The sequence below is a fragment of the Zalophus californianus genome, chromosome 3, assembly GCF_009762305.2.
Source record: "Zalophus californianus isolate mZalCal1 chromosome 3, mZalCal1.pri.v2, whole genome shotgun sequence".
NCBI classification, from domain to species: Eukaryota; Metazoa; Chordata; class Mammalia; order Carnivora; family Otariidae; genus Zalophus; species Zalophus californianus.
The window spans coordinates 116,524,132-116,538,852 of record NC_045597.1 but is presented as its reverse complement, the minus strand read 5'-3'; the positions used below and the strand labels follow the sequence as shown (position 1 = coordinate 116,538,852).

Here is a 14,721-nt window from a genome sequence, read left to right as displayed (position 1 = left end):
TGAGGGGATGCTTGGCCAACCTCTGGCATTCTAGAATCTTGGTTATCCTCCCTCTGGGGGGCCAGGCTGCATGGGGCCCCAACCTGGCTCTACCACTAGTACCACTAGTACTAACCGCATAGTGTGTGACTGTATTTGTCAGGTTCTCCTGAGAAACAGAGCCACTAGCACGGACGTGCATACGATACAAAGAGATTTATTTTAAAGTGTTAGCTCACACAACTTTGGAGGCTTGCTGAGTCCAAAATCTGATAAGGGAGGCTGGCAGGCTGGGACTTCTAGAAGATCAGCTTTTATTCCATTTAGGCCTTCCACTGATTGGATGATGCCCAACGACATTACGGAGGGTAATGTGCTCTACTCTGAGTCTACCAATTTAAGTGTAAATCTCATCCCAAAACACCTTCACAGAAACAACAGTCATGTTGGCCCGAATATGTGGGTACTGTGGCCCAGTCTAGTTAACACGTAAAATAAACCAGTGTGGTGACCTTAGGCCACTTAACCTCTTTGTGCCTCAGTAGGCTCGCCCATAAAACAGGAGTCATTCAAGTATGGGTACAGACTTCACAGGATGACTGGGAGTATTAAATAGGTTGACTTCTAAGTGAAGTGTGTGGAAGATTTCCTGCACACAGTAAGCACTTTATTGCAGATCTTTGGAAAAGAAAGGAATTTTCAAGATACCAAGTCCACTTTGAGATCCGGAGAAGTGAAATGACTTGCCCGGACTTGCAGAGTGAGTTGATATCAGAGCTGAGATTTGAATAGCTGTCCGGTGACTACTGGAGACCCTCTTTGCAGCTGCTTTCTTTGGCGGGGTGGCTGCTGCCACAGTCCACCGGGTGAAGCATATTATTGCCACAATTTAGAATCCCTTCATTTTTGAGATGTTTTTAAAGTAAGTCCTTGGTAATCACTATTGCAGAAATGTATGTTCAGTTATTTATATCTTCAGGTTATTGAAAAATACCTCTCTTGTCTACTGGATGATTCATTGAACTTGAGATTCCTTTATGCTTCTGCTGTTCCACATGAGTCATTCGATTCCCTTGAGACAGACTGAGCTAACACTAACACCTGGTATTTCCACGGAACCCGGCCTCTAAGGTTCAGAGAGAGTCAGGGTACAGTTAATTGAAAAGACTTGCATAGTTTGAGTTGTTCTGTTTTTTTCTTTTCTTTTTTTTTTTTTAAGGGTCTGATCCGCCTCCATTCTGAGACTGCTGAGAAGAGCTCCTTATGCAGAATTTTGTTTCCTTCCTGTCAGAAAAGTTACTTGCGGGGCGCCTGGGTGGCTCAGTTAAACGTCTGCCTTCGGCTCAGGACATGATCCTAGGGTCCTGGGATTGAGCCCCACATCGGGCTCCCTGCTCCGCAGGGAGTCTGCTTCTCCCTCTCCCTGCTTCTGATCTCTCTCTCTCTGCCTCTCAAATAAATAAATAAAATCTTTAAAAAAAAAGTTACTCAAGGGGGGCCCGAGTGGCTCAGTCATTAAGCGTCTGCCTTCGGCTCAGGTCATGATTCCAGGGTCCTGGGATCGAGCCCCACATTGGGCTCCTTGCTCGGCGGGAGGCCTGCTTCTCCCTCTCCCACTCCCCCTGCTTGTATTCCTGCTCTCTCTCTCTCTTTCTCTTTCTCTCTCAAATAAATAAATAAAATCTTTAAAAAAAAGATTAAAAAAAGAAAAGTTACTCGATCTAAGATTCTTTGGCAGTGTTTCTCAGAATGAATTATGCTAAGATCACCTGGATTATAATTACCCAGAGACTCGATTAAAAACTATAGGTAACTGCTCAGCACTACAGAACCACTGAATTTGAACATCCAGTGGTTGGATCCAAAAAACGCCTTTTTTACAAGTTCCTCATGTTGACTCTTATGCCACAGAAGCCTGAGAATTGCTGCCCTAGATTACAATGATCTTGCTAATAAACACTGCATCATGGAATTTTAAAGCTGTAATCATGTCTTGTAAAGTTTCTAGGTTGATCCATCTCCACTTGTTTAATTATGTTGCATTCTACACTGCTTCTGGCTGAAAACAGTTTCTCAGCGCTTCTGCATTAATGAAGTGTGGCTGTGCTTACATACTATCTCCTGATTTGAGCTGCTGGCTTAGTAATTCTTGTTAGCTCTGCCTCATGGGAGTTCTAGTAAATGTGAGTGCTTACTTTTAATGCTGACTCTTAGCACCCATGGTTTATTACATTTAGTGCCACATTTTTAATCGCCCAGTATAAAAGTTTCTATTTTCAAAGCACATTAAATCTCAACTATATTCTGGACTGAAGTCATTCCCATCCTTAAGAAAAGATTTAGTAAATAACATACTGTTGAAGGAATGATTTGTATCATGTAGAAATATGCATGTGTGGACGTTGTTACTGACTGTATACACTTATACCATTAAGTCAAGGAAATTATATAAACTTACATCATTACATTAAGGAAAGAAATCAGTGCATCCAAAGGTAAAATGACACAGAATCCACTGGGGGACTCCTACCTGACCAACTGACAATAGTAAGGTCAAGAACAATTTTAACATTTAGTGAATGTTTACTACATGGCGGGTGGGGGGAATATGCTAAGTACATTCATGTATTTATTTAATCCTCCAATGACGCTCTAAATTAGATAATTTTCTTTGTCTCCATTGTTCAGAGGAGAAACTGGAGCTTAGGGAGGCCATGTTTCTTTCCCATAGTCACACAGCTTGTCAGGATTTGAACACGGGCCAATCAAACTGAGAAGCCCATGTTTTAACCCTGCCTCTCAGTAGACCAGCTTCCTGCTCTGCTCTGTTCTATCTGACCTTATTCATAAAAAGAGACACTGAGATTTGGTCCTTGAGAATGTATCACTCTCAAGGGATTTTGAATGTGCTACCACTCCAAAATTGGAAGCACACCAGTAACGTACTGCAGAGGGGCGTGGCCCTGCCATGGACCCAGCCGAACCACGCTTTAGAATAGCTCTATTACTTGTTAAATATGTGACTCAGTGCGAATCATTTAATTTCTCTGGGCAACATTGAATTCATTGATCATACATTGGCCAAGGGTGCTGGAATCTCATCTCTTCAAGCTACAATCTACTGTGATTTTTGTATATTTTCACAGAACGGGCAGAGATCATCTGGTCAGGGATCATTGGGTTGTAAGGAATAGATGCCCATTCATGCTTGTTGAGGTAAAGGACTTTTATCATAAAGAAAATGGTTCATCTTACAGAAACAAAGTTTGAGGGGTACAACCAAACTTCATAAGAACTGGAAAGCTTTCATTGGTCTCCTGTCTCCTTTTTCCTGCTGTGGGCTCAGCCATCTCTATTTCTATTTTGCTACTTTGCTTTTCTCCACCTCTGCAGATTGGCTTCCTTGCCTCGTTTTCTCATGACCAATCAGAGCTGCCCAGCATGGCTGCTCCCAGCAACACCTCACTTCAGTCTCCAGGTATCAATTCCAAATTTCAAGGTAAGAGCGTATCTAACTGGCTGGATGTGGGTCACACGTCTGCTACCGATTGAATTTTCTGGGCCAAATGGATAGGATGGGATGTTTTGACACTTGACGCTGTCCATTCAAGGAAATGACTTCAACAATTTATGCAGAAATTATACAGTCTGTGAAAAATTGAGAATGGACCCTAAGAAAAACAACTGCATTTTTGAGTTACTTTCTCTTATCCTAATTTTGTATCTTTTGATCCTATCTTGTTCTCACTCTTTCTCAGCGCCCTTGTGTCGCCCTTCAGCCAGTCTTTCCTAGGCTCCCTGGTTTCTTTCCTTCCACTATTCATGAATTTCTCATTTCTTTGAGGTCCTGCGGGCAGATTTTCAAGATAGCAGCAAAACAAATCTAATCAAGTAATTCCTACCTAGAGTCAAAGTCACGATTTGCAGAGTGATTATTATGTGACAAACACAGTGCTAAGCCCTTCACATGTACTTTTTATTTACTCCTCACGACAGAGTCACCAAATAAACATTATTAACTTATTTTTCCACCTGAGAAAATGGAGGTTCTGTGTGGTTAAGGAGCTTGTGCAAGCTCGCACAGCTAGTAAATGTGCCAACTGGGAATCAAATCCAGCTTCTGGAGCCTGAACCGCTGTGGCTGTGGTTGCTCTGGTCACGATATGCCCCGTGCATGCTGTGCAGTCCTGCAGCTGCCCCGCATTGACTCATGACAGCCAAGTGGTGGGTTTTCAAGGATTCTGAAAGCTGGTTATGGAACACAGCCAGCATGAAAATTTAAATTATAAAAACTTGCAGTCACATTAAACAAAGGTAACAAATACTCAAAGCTCATCATAATGATTTTGCTTTCTAATTATTTTACTATGCTTTACCATGACATCCGCACCTTAGCGTCTTTATGTCTATGGTATGTGTATGATGGAGACGCTGTGCAATGACGAATGGCGTGCTACCCCACACCTCCTCCCAATGCTGCGTCTGGGGGTGTCATGCTGGTGGCTGGAAATCAGACACTGCGAGAGTATTTACTCTACAGAACTCGGCAAATGCCGCATCTGAATGCACTGGCAGTCTTCTTTAAATGAATAAACAGACAGCTGTGTGGCCTACACAAAATCCATCTAAAGGCCGAATGGGCCACCAGTGTTTGCCCCCTGCCTTAAAGAAATGCATCTCTAATGGATGAATTGTCGACTGTCTTGAGTGCCAGAGCACTCTCTTGAGTGTGGGCATCTGACACAACCGTACATCTGGTCAATCGTGATTGCCTTCAGCAACCACCGATAGCCTGTGGTTGAGATGAAAGGAAAGGAATCAAATTTGCCCTAGCCAGTGGTTGCCAGTCACCTAAACTGAGGACTCTTCAAGGCCCAGCTGAGGCCTCCCGTCCTGCACAGCCAGGCGTTTGTCCTGGCCGACGTAGAGCCACCGCCGTCTCTGTGAAGAGCTGATGTGCCTCCTTGACTGTAGCACCAGCGAGCGGGCAAGAGCTGACCCAGAGATTCAATTAAAGTGCAGTAGCACTTTTCATGCATTCTGCCTTTGCATCTGTTTTAGACTTTGTTTATTCATTAGTTCTTCTTTCTAGGTCAATGGGAAGCCAGAGAGAAGAGGGTCTTGCAGCTGGAGGAGATAAATATGTGATGGAGTGTGTGGGTGGCCATTTAATGCTGCTCTCTGGGATGAAATGGTGTTGGTTTCTTCTGTTGTCTGTAGAAGTAGCAATTATCCTTCTCTCTTTGACTGAAGCAGTTATTTTTGGGGAAAAAAGCTTTTAAGTCTTTTGACTAAGAACATTTTGGGTACCCTGTGGTTGGTTAGCTATGTTTAGATCACTTGCTCTGTGACCTTGGGCAAATCTCCCACCCTTTCCACTTTCTTTTGTTAAGCTGAGAATGTTAGAGTGATGTGTCTAGATCCTAGATCACGGAAACAGAAAGGTTTCTAAAATTTTTGAGCTTCCAGAAAATTATTTAAATTCTTCAGTGTAAATTATTTATTTATTTATTTAAACAATTACCCCATTTAGTGCTAATTTATTCTGTGCCTTGAACACTGCATTATATCCATAATGTATCCAAAATTTTACTGCAGGAACCGCACCCTTAGTTTCCTAAATGATTTTATGTTCTGATTATCTGTCCCTGTCCGAGTTATGGAGTATTGTTTGAACTGTGAACCTCCAGAGTGTTTCCTTTTTGTGGATTTCTAGAAAATTTTTTTGTTTCACCTAGCAAGGATGAGTTTAATCAGCAAAAAGAATTTATTGAATACTCTATTTTCATTATAATGTCAGTATGATTTGTTGTAAGGAAGAATCCAAGGGACTCAAACAATTTTCCTGCCTTCTACAGCCAACCACAACAGTCTACACAGAAAGACAATTGCCGCCCCCACACCTTCAAAAGCTGCGTATCATCAGAGTCAAGCAATGAGACAGACTATAAATATAAATGAGAAGAATCTTTCTTTGCCATTCACTTAACCAACTCTCTGGAATAAGTTTAGCTCTCCATCCGCTCAGCAAAATACATTGCCATAGTAGGCCCCCTGCTCACAGTGAGCTTACCACCCTCTAGGACACCTGCAGTTGAGTACTACTGCCCAAGCATGTTTGTTCCACATATGTCAATGTACTTGTTATTAAAATCACATAATGAAATCAATAAAATATGGGGGCATAAAGAGAGGTGTGGAGTTTTTGTATGAAAATGAAATTGATTGCTTTATAAAGACTTTTAAATATAAATGGCTAGAAAAATTATTAACAAATTAAGTATTGCAAAAAAAAAAACCCTAAAAAGATTAGGGGGAAAGATCACAGAAATATAGGAGGACTTTGTATTCACAATATTTGGAAGGTTCTTGCTTCACTTTATTATTTTTTCAAAGATTTTATTTATTTAGAGTGCAAGTGGGAGGAGGGGCTTAGGGAGAGGAAGAGCAAGAACATCAAGCCGACTCCTGACTCAGCGTGGAGTCTGACAGAGGGCTCAGTCCCATGACCCCGAGATCATGACCTGAGCTGAAATCAAGAGTCAGACACTTAACTGACTGAGCCACCCAGGCACCCCTTGCTTCACTTTAAATAAACCCAAACTGGGAATCATGGAGGATGCATTATGGGTGTGTTGTATGAAAGAAAGATGCTGTTAAATTCTATCAGCAGACTTTTAATTAAAAAAAAAAAATGGCCCTATATCAAAAGTTTGATGAATTAATGTACAGCTTTTTGAGTTTTAAATTGGAATGTTTATGAAATATAGGTATCATGACTATGATTCTTTCCCTAAGCGGTTTTGTTTTTTTTTTTGTAGTCAATTGACCTGTCAACTACTGGTCTTGATCTCATCAGATTAGAGAACTTCTACCACATTGAAAATTTGGAGGAAAAACAAGTCAGTTAGTTTCAAAATAGTTGGGGGGTTGATCTAAAAACTATTGGTATGATTTTATTACCGCCGAGAAGCAAAGCAACATTCTTAGATAGAGAACAAGCATACAAAGGTTAGGAGAATGCAAACTCCCAGGCCATGAGAGGTAAAATCTCTGTAGAAGAGTAAAAGGGGAGGAAGAAAAGGCTGAGAAGAACATTTGGAAAAAGCTCGGAGGAGCTAAGGGATCTGATTTTAGGGAGTAGGCAATATCGAGCCACAGACTAATTTTGATCAGGACAGTCAAATTATAAAGGAAGTATTTCAAGGAGTTTTTCTGGTAACAGTGCACAAGATGAGATGAATCCTTGATGGCAAATATAATTTTTTCTTGGGTGTGAACTCAGATAACTGGTATCGTTTCCCAGAACACTGTGATGAGGAATACAGCATGAGGTTGGCTGCAGGGAGAAGGGTGCCATTTTCTGTTGGTGATGCCTGCCACAGGCAAGGAAAAAGAGGCTGTAGTTTCTATACCTTTTATTCGTTGGCTCTGGGTCAGATTAAGGGTGAAGATAGTGGACGGAGTTATGCCACTGCAATAGCATGAGACATAATAAGGAAGGTATGAGAGATACTTTGAAAATAAATACTGATTTGGTTCTGTGGATAAAATTATGACTGGAATTAAAAAAATTTTTGAGTCAAGCAAGATACTTTGCCTTATTATTGACATAAGGAAATCATTAGAATATAGTCATAAAGAGCACATAATTTAGAGTAAGACAGAATTCTGTTCAAAATCTAGACCTGTCATTTGCTGTCTAAATAATTTGAGACATCCAAAATTTTAAAATTACAGGAAGTATTTAAAGCAGTAGCATACTGTCAGCGGTCAGAGGGCGGGATCGCTGCCTGGAGACGGCCGGAGCTCTTTCGCCGTGGCTGCCGGGCCGAACTCAGTGCAGAACCAGGATGCCACTGTCTATGTCGGGGGTCTGGACGAGAAGATTAGCAAACGGTTGCTGTGGGAATTATTTCTCCAGGCAGGGCCAGTAGTCAACACCCACATGCCAAAGAATAGAGTCATAGGTCAGCACCAAGACTATGGCTTTGTGGAATTCTTGAGTGAGGAAGATGCTGAGTATGCTATTAAGATCGTGAAGATGATCAAACCCTATGGGAAACCAATACAGGTGAACAAAGCATCAACTCACAACAAGAACCTGGATGTGGGGGCCAACATTTTCATTGGCAATCTAGACCTGGAGATTGATGAGAAGCTGCTTTATGATACTTTCAGCACCTTTGGTGTCATCTTACAAACTCGAAGATTATGCGGGACCCCGACACAGGCAACTCCAAAGGTTATGCCTTTATTAATTTCGCTTCATTTGATGCTTCGGATGCAGCTATTGAGGCCATGAATGGGCAATATCTCTGCAACCGCCCTATCACTGTGTCCTATGCCTTCAAGAAGGACTCCAAGGGTGAGAGCCATGGCACAGCAGCTGAACGACTTCTGGCAGCCCAGAACCCACTCTCCCAGGCCGACCGCCTTCATCAGCTGTTTGCAGATGCACCCCCTCCACCCTCATCTCCCAATCATGTGGTATCATCATTGGGGTCTGGGCTTCCTCCACCAGGCATGCCTCCTCCTGGGTCCTTCCCCCACCCCCAGTGCCGCCTCCTGAAGCCCTTCCACCTGGGATACCCCCAGCCATGCCCCCACCACCTATGCCTCCTGGGGCTGGAGGACATGGCCCACCATCAGCAGGAACCCCAGGGGCTCGACATCCTGGACATGGACACTCATATCCTCACCCATTCCCACCGGGTGGGATGCCCCATCCAGGGATGTCTCAGATGCAGCTGGCCCACCATGGCCTTCATGGCTTAGGACACACCCATGCTGGGCCCTCAGGCTCTGGGGGGCAGCCACCACCCTGACCGCCACCCAGAATGCCTCATCCTGGACCTCCTCCAATGGGCATGCCCCCTTGAGGGCCTCCGTTTAGATCTCCCATGGGTCACCCAGATCCTATGCCTCCACATGGGATGCATGGACCTCCTCCACTGATGCCTCCTCACGGATACACTGGGCCTTCACGACTCACACCCTATGGCTACAAGCAGGGGCCCCTCCCTCCACCGTGGCCCACACCCTGGCCTCCAGTTCCCCCTCATGGCCCACTTCGAGGCCCTCTTCCTCAGTAATTGCTCGTTCTCTTGCCTCCTGGTCTATCTTCCCAATATCTTTTCAATTCCTTGGACCAGTCAGAGTTGTTGTTGCTCCCTATGGCTAAGGCACTAATCCCTCTCAGGCCTTTTTTTTTTTTTTTTTATTAAGTGTAATGTTTTTCACAGGAGGTTTTTTTTTTTTTTTCTATGTTGGTCCTAAGTGTTTTGCAAATGCACAGAGAAAATAAAACTAAACTCCTTGCTTAAAAAGATAAATAAATAAAGCAGTAGCATACTGTCTATCACAAAATAAGTACCCGGGAAATAATATTTATTATGTTGAGAGCATGGCCAATGAAAATCTGGCTTCAAAAATATTTTACTAATTTTTGTCTCATTACACACTGCTTTAAAAATAAAAATCCATAAAGTTATTGTTCTAATAGTTGGGATTTTCTAGCTTCTTATCCCAAAAATGAAACTGAACTGACTCTAGATAAAAAATAAATTATAATCCATATTTCCCTGTCTTTGGAAAAGAGGCACCAACATTTGTTTTTCTACGAGAAGCTAGAAATTACAAAATACCCCTCTGTCTGGACTGCTATTTGCCCACCATTTGTGGAAATAATCAAAGGCTTTGTAAATGAGGGTTTATCATAGCTATGAAGCTATGGTCTGAACTGCAAAATGTTGCTACGCCCATATACAGGCATTGCAATCTATTTCTCCTCCTAACTCTACCCAGTGGGCAGTGATTGCTTGGCAATGCACATGAAAACACTGGGCATCCATTCACAGGATTTCCTGATTTGTTTGCGAGAAGCTGTGATGTTCATTTGCAATCAGGTTTTGGCAAACTCTTGGCAGAGAATTTCTTTATAAAAAAGTACAGAGCTCTTCATTTGGCAGAACTCTTTAATATGTAGGTTTGTATTTCCTGTCTTCTACTTTCCTTAAAAAATGTTGTAGAAACACACACATACCCATTCATTAAGCACTTTGAAGCAGCAATCTGTATATTTCCAAACAAAACATTGCCTTACCAACATGGTTGATTGTTCCAAACAAAGTCTCTTTTCTGCAGAATTCTACCAACTGAAATTTGAGACTGAGAGCCAAAAAAGTAGACTTTGGCTAGCTATAAAGTTCGTTACTTGTGGCAGAAATAGACATGAACCGATTTTAATCCAAGGGAAATATCATGAGTCTTCATATTATTATTTCCAGCTCTCCTACATTACATGGGGAAATCTGTTCAGGGTCTGAATACCCGAGAACTGATTTCTTTTCAAAACCTATTCCTTCTCGACAATTTTTTCCCCTGAATCCACTTGGAAATGGCGAACTTTTGGGTTCAATGTAAAAGTAATAAGCTGTGACATAGTAAACATATATTATTTACAGCGATGACGAATCATTGTGGTTATCTCTCTTACTGTTGATTACTCAAACACAGCCAATTCGGAGCCTGCATGTGTTAAAAGACAACATCAAAAAGTCTGACATCCAAAATGCTATCTCGCATGGAATGAAACATCAGTTAACGGACGAAAGAATGTCCATTCGTGGCATAAAAATTTGAGAAACTTTCTGCCTTTACAGCGTGAGCAGAAGGAAATCCCAACAGAGGATGTTCCATTCTAAATCCTCTGCCCCCAGCTTTTCAAAGGGCCCAGAAATTGCACCCAGCAAAGACGCCCTGTCAAAATGATTTAAAAGGAGGAAAGAAAGTTGCTAGAGGGGAATTCATACTCCAGATAAAAGGAAACAACTTTAAGTGGTCTTCGCTGGTGGCCTATGTTGAGACATAGAACAGCCAAGACGGCTGTTTTTCCAAGAGGTTAAATTTCAAAAAGAGGAAACAACAGCAAACAGGCTGCCAATTTACTGAACAATGTCACAACTGGCTGGAGATGTGTTCAAAGTAAAACTACTGATTTACAAATTCCTGGGTCTAACATGCTCTTAAATATTAACACTTCTTAGGAAACTTTAGAGCTTGTGTGTCACGTTTATGACTTTGGGTAGACAAGGCTCTATCCAAGCAGACTGGTCCTCATGACAATTCTTCGCCCTGTAATTAAGCCTGACTGGGGGAAAGCACTGTGAAGTCAACCTTTGATGCCAGGAGCAGCCCCTGGTGCCCAAAGACGCAGGCTGGAGCTCATACCCCATGCATTTCTGGGTGGTGTATGTTGTAGGGGGATGTTTACAGCATGACTCCAAAATAATGATCATAGCAGATAGAACGTTATGTTTTCTTTTTATCAGACACGGAGAGCTGGTTTGGGAAGGCGAGCTGGCTTGCTGGAGAAGGGGGTGGGGGAGGGGCCGCCGGCAGGGACTCCCGGAAACAAGATATGTTTGAGAGGGAGAAGGAGCACAGAAAGAGAAGTGAGTGTTGAAGAGCCATCATTCTAACATTTTAGGAAGGTCTAACAGGTTTTAAATATCCCTTATACCTCAGGCAGTGCTTCGTTCCAGAAAGTAGAAATCTCTCCAACTTATTCAACTGTAAGCAGGGTCCAAGGATCCACTCACAAAAAAAATTTTAAGGATGTCTGGTGAAGGTTTCAGGACTGGATATATGAAACCATTAAATATATATTTTCAAGAAGAGAAACAGTAACCTGAAATGTATACTCCTTTTTTTTTTTATGTATACTCCTTTAACTGGAAAAGTACTTAAGTTATCATATAAAAAAATATGTACACAAACACCTAGGAAAGCATAAGACATTGCATGAAAGCTGCATGACAATTAATTGTACTGTAGACATTCATTTTACGTATTTATGTGTTAGTTCATGTATATCTATCCATCTATCCATCTGTCTATCATCTCTACCTAGTTATCCTTGGAGAACGAAAAGCTGTAAGAACAGTATGTTAGAGGAAATGATATTGTTGATGGTAACTATAGTCTGAAGTTTCTATAACATCAGTGAATGCTTTTTAATAAATGTCTGTTTTTCATCCAGAGGTAAAAACATGTACAGTGATAGAGCACAAGTCGACACGTTATTACTATGTTATGTCCAATTTCCTTAAGTAAGAAAGTAATAACCAAGATTTACTGAGTGTTTTTCACCTGCCAGTATCTATGCAGAGCACTTTATACATCTTATATCATTTAATCCTTGTCAGAAACCTAAGGAGACAGAGCCCATTATGATCCCCATTTTCAGCTAACACGACGGAGGCTTAGAAAAACAACTTGGCCTAGGCCCATTAAGCAGAGTCATAGGTAATGTTCTAGAGGATGAATAATGTGACTTTAGATTTATCCAAATTGGTTTAATAATTAGTGATGCCATAAGTGGTTCCTTTTATGTTGTCTAAGGAAGAGGTTTTAGAGAAGTTAGTTAAGGTTTAAAAAAAAAATAAAAACAGTGCCTGAGAAAGCAGTCTACCAGGACACAGAGCTCATGAGCTTTTGGGAAACAGATGGTCTGGGTTTCTCGTCTGGCTCTATCACTTCTAGATGGTAGTTGCATAATCTTTGGCAATGTGTTCATGTATTAGAAAGAGATTACTTCTAATCTTATCACATGAATGTATGACTTTAACATTTACTTGATTGAGTTCCCTTGGTTCTTTATGTAGATGATGGCCATTATTAATTCTAGAACTAGCTTGTTGTCCAGCAATACACAGGGCTAGAAATCCATTTTTTTTTTGCATATTGCTGTAACAAGCAGGTTTTTTTTTTTTTTTTTTTTGCTATAAAGCAATATTTCCAAGCTGTCATACCATCATGATATCAAAAAGTATGCACCAGAAGTACTTATTGTCTACAGCTAGGTATAATTCCTCATTGCTCTTGGGTTATAATAAAGGAAACTTGAACTTTTAAGATAATGTCTCGTGAAAGATGGTTTAAATTTTAAACAACAATATTCACCAGCAAAAATCAAATCACAGCAGCCCTGAAACTAAGCTTTGGGTTACTTCTCATATACTCTTTACTTAATCTAATACAATGTCACCTCATGTATCATTTTTTATGTAAAGAATTGCCACTCCTATGTCATTGGTCCCATAAAGAATGCAGAAGATGTTATTTTAAATGTGCCTATTTATACTGAAAAGATAAATGTTTGTTCTTTACCAACAATGTGGATTTAGCAATGTGGATTTTACTAACAAGTAACAGTGTGCTGTGTTTGTTGTTTCAACATGAATGATTATGTTCCAAAGGTGGGGCGGGGAAATCTGCATTTTTTTTAAAGATTTTATTTATTTATTTGACACAGAGAGACAAGAGAGAGAGCTTTCACAAGCAGGGGGAGCAGCAGACAGAGGGAGAGGGAAAAGCAGGCTTCCCCGCTGAGCAAGGAGCCCAGTGCGGGACTCGATCCCAGGACCTTGGGATTATGACCTGAGCCAAAGGCAGATGCTTAACCGACTGAGCCACCCAGGTGTCCCATGAATCTGCATTTTTAACAAACGTCCCAGGTAATTCTCGTACGTACCCCAAATCAAAACCTGCTGTCCTGGGTGGTAGGGTTTCTGTTGCTTGGAGGATACTCTATTAAGTTTCTTTTCCAATCTTCCCTCCCCTTCTTAAGGAACTTGCTTTCACCCTGTGTGTTATGGGGTCTGAGTCCCACAGGCCCAACTATGGACCATGGTTAATTAGAAGAGAGATGTTCCCCAGAACCAAAATGGGTCCTTGAGCTATTCTCTCTGGTGAATTGTCATTCAGACCCAGAAACTGGTTAACCTCTGCTATGTACTGAGAAGTAATGGAAAATGAGTCATTAACTTGGTTAAAGATGAATTTTCTAGCCCCAAAGTTGGAACTAAAATATATAAGTAGATAGATAGATAGATAGATTGATAGATGATAGATAAATGATAGATAAGGAGGTAGATAAAGATATCTTTACAGGAAAAAAACCTCACATAGCGTGAATAAAACTAAAGGAAATTTAATATCATTTCCCATGTCCCCAAAACCAAGTGTGAGAAAAGGGGAGAACTCCTAGCTAAATAAGAACTAAAGGCTCTAGCTTCTCACCTTCCCAGGCAACATATAGCATCTATTAAAATGGATGTAATATTTAGACTCAATGTAGATCATTCAGTCTAGATTTAAGGCTGACAGGCTTGGAGTATATTAGCCCATAGTCTGACCTAAGGCAGAAAGCTTGCTTCAAGGTGGCAAAAGGAAAGGGGACCGGCACAAGCTCCTCGAGACAACTTTCCCAGCATCTCTTTTAGCACTCAGGACAGGAGTGGTCAGGCTTGGCTGAGAAAAAGTGAGAATGAGTCTGCAGAAAGAAAGAATTTTTTCCTTTTGTTTTGTTTTGCTTAGTATAATGTGTGTAGTTTTTTGTTCTTTGCAATGAAATAATTCCTGACCAAGAGAGCCCCAGTAGGCAAAAAATAAGGACTATTAGAGCATGAATTTACAAGGTGCCTCAGCTACTTGGTTCACTGATGCCTGAAATTCTATAGGAGCTTTTTTACTATTTTCATGTCATTTATTTTATTTGCACTCATTCAAATGTAATATTTCTGAGAATAATAATAACTCCTGAGGGTCCATAAATCACCCATGCCCTCAGGATATCAGAATTTTCCCCGCAAGCAGGGTTTGGTACATAAGCTCCCAGAACAGGGGGTGATGCCAATACCACTGTAATCGCTGGTAACTTCCTCCAGCGATCGGTTC

General features: G+C 41.3%; 1 pseudogene; it reads left to right on the top strand.

Annotated features, from left to right (window-relative positions):
- Window positions 1-4,424: 4,424 nt before the first annotated feature.
- On the top strand, window positions 4,425-9,074 carry LOC113920381 (annotated as a pseudogene).
- The last annotated feature ends 5,647 nt before the right edge of the window (window positions 9,075-14,721 follow it).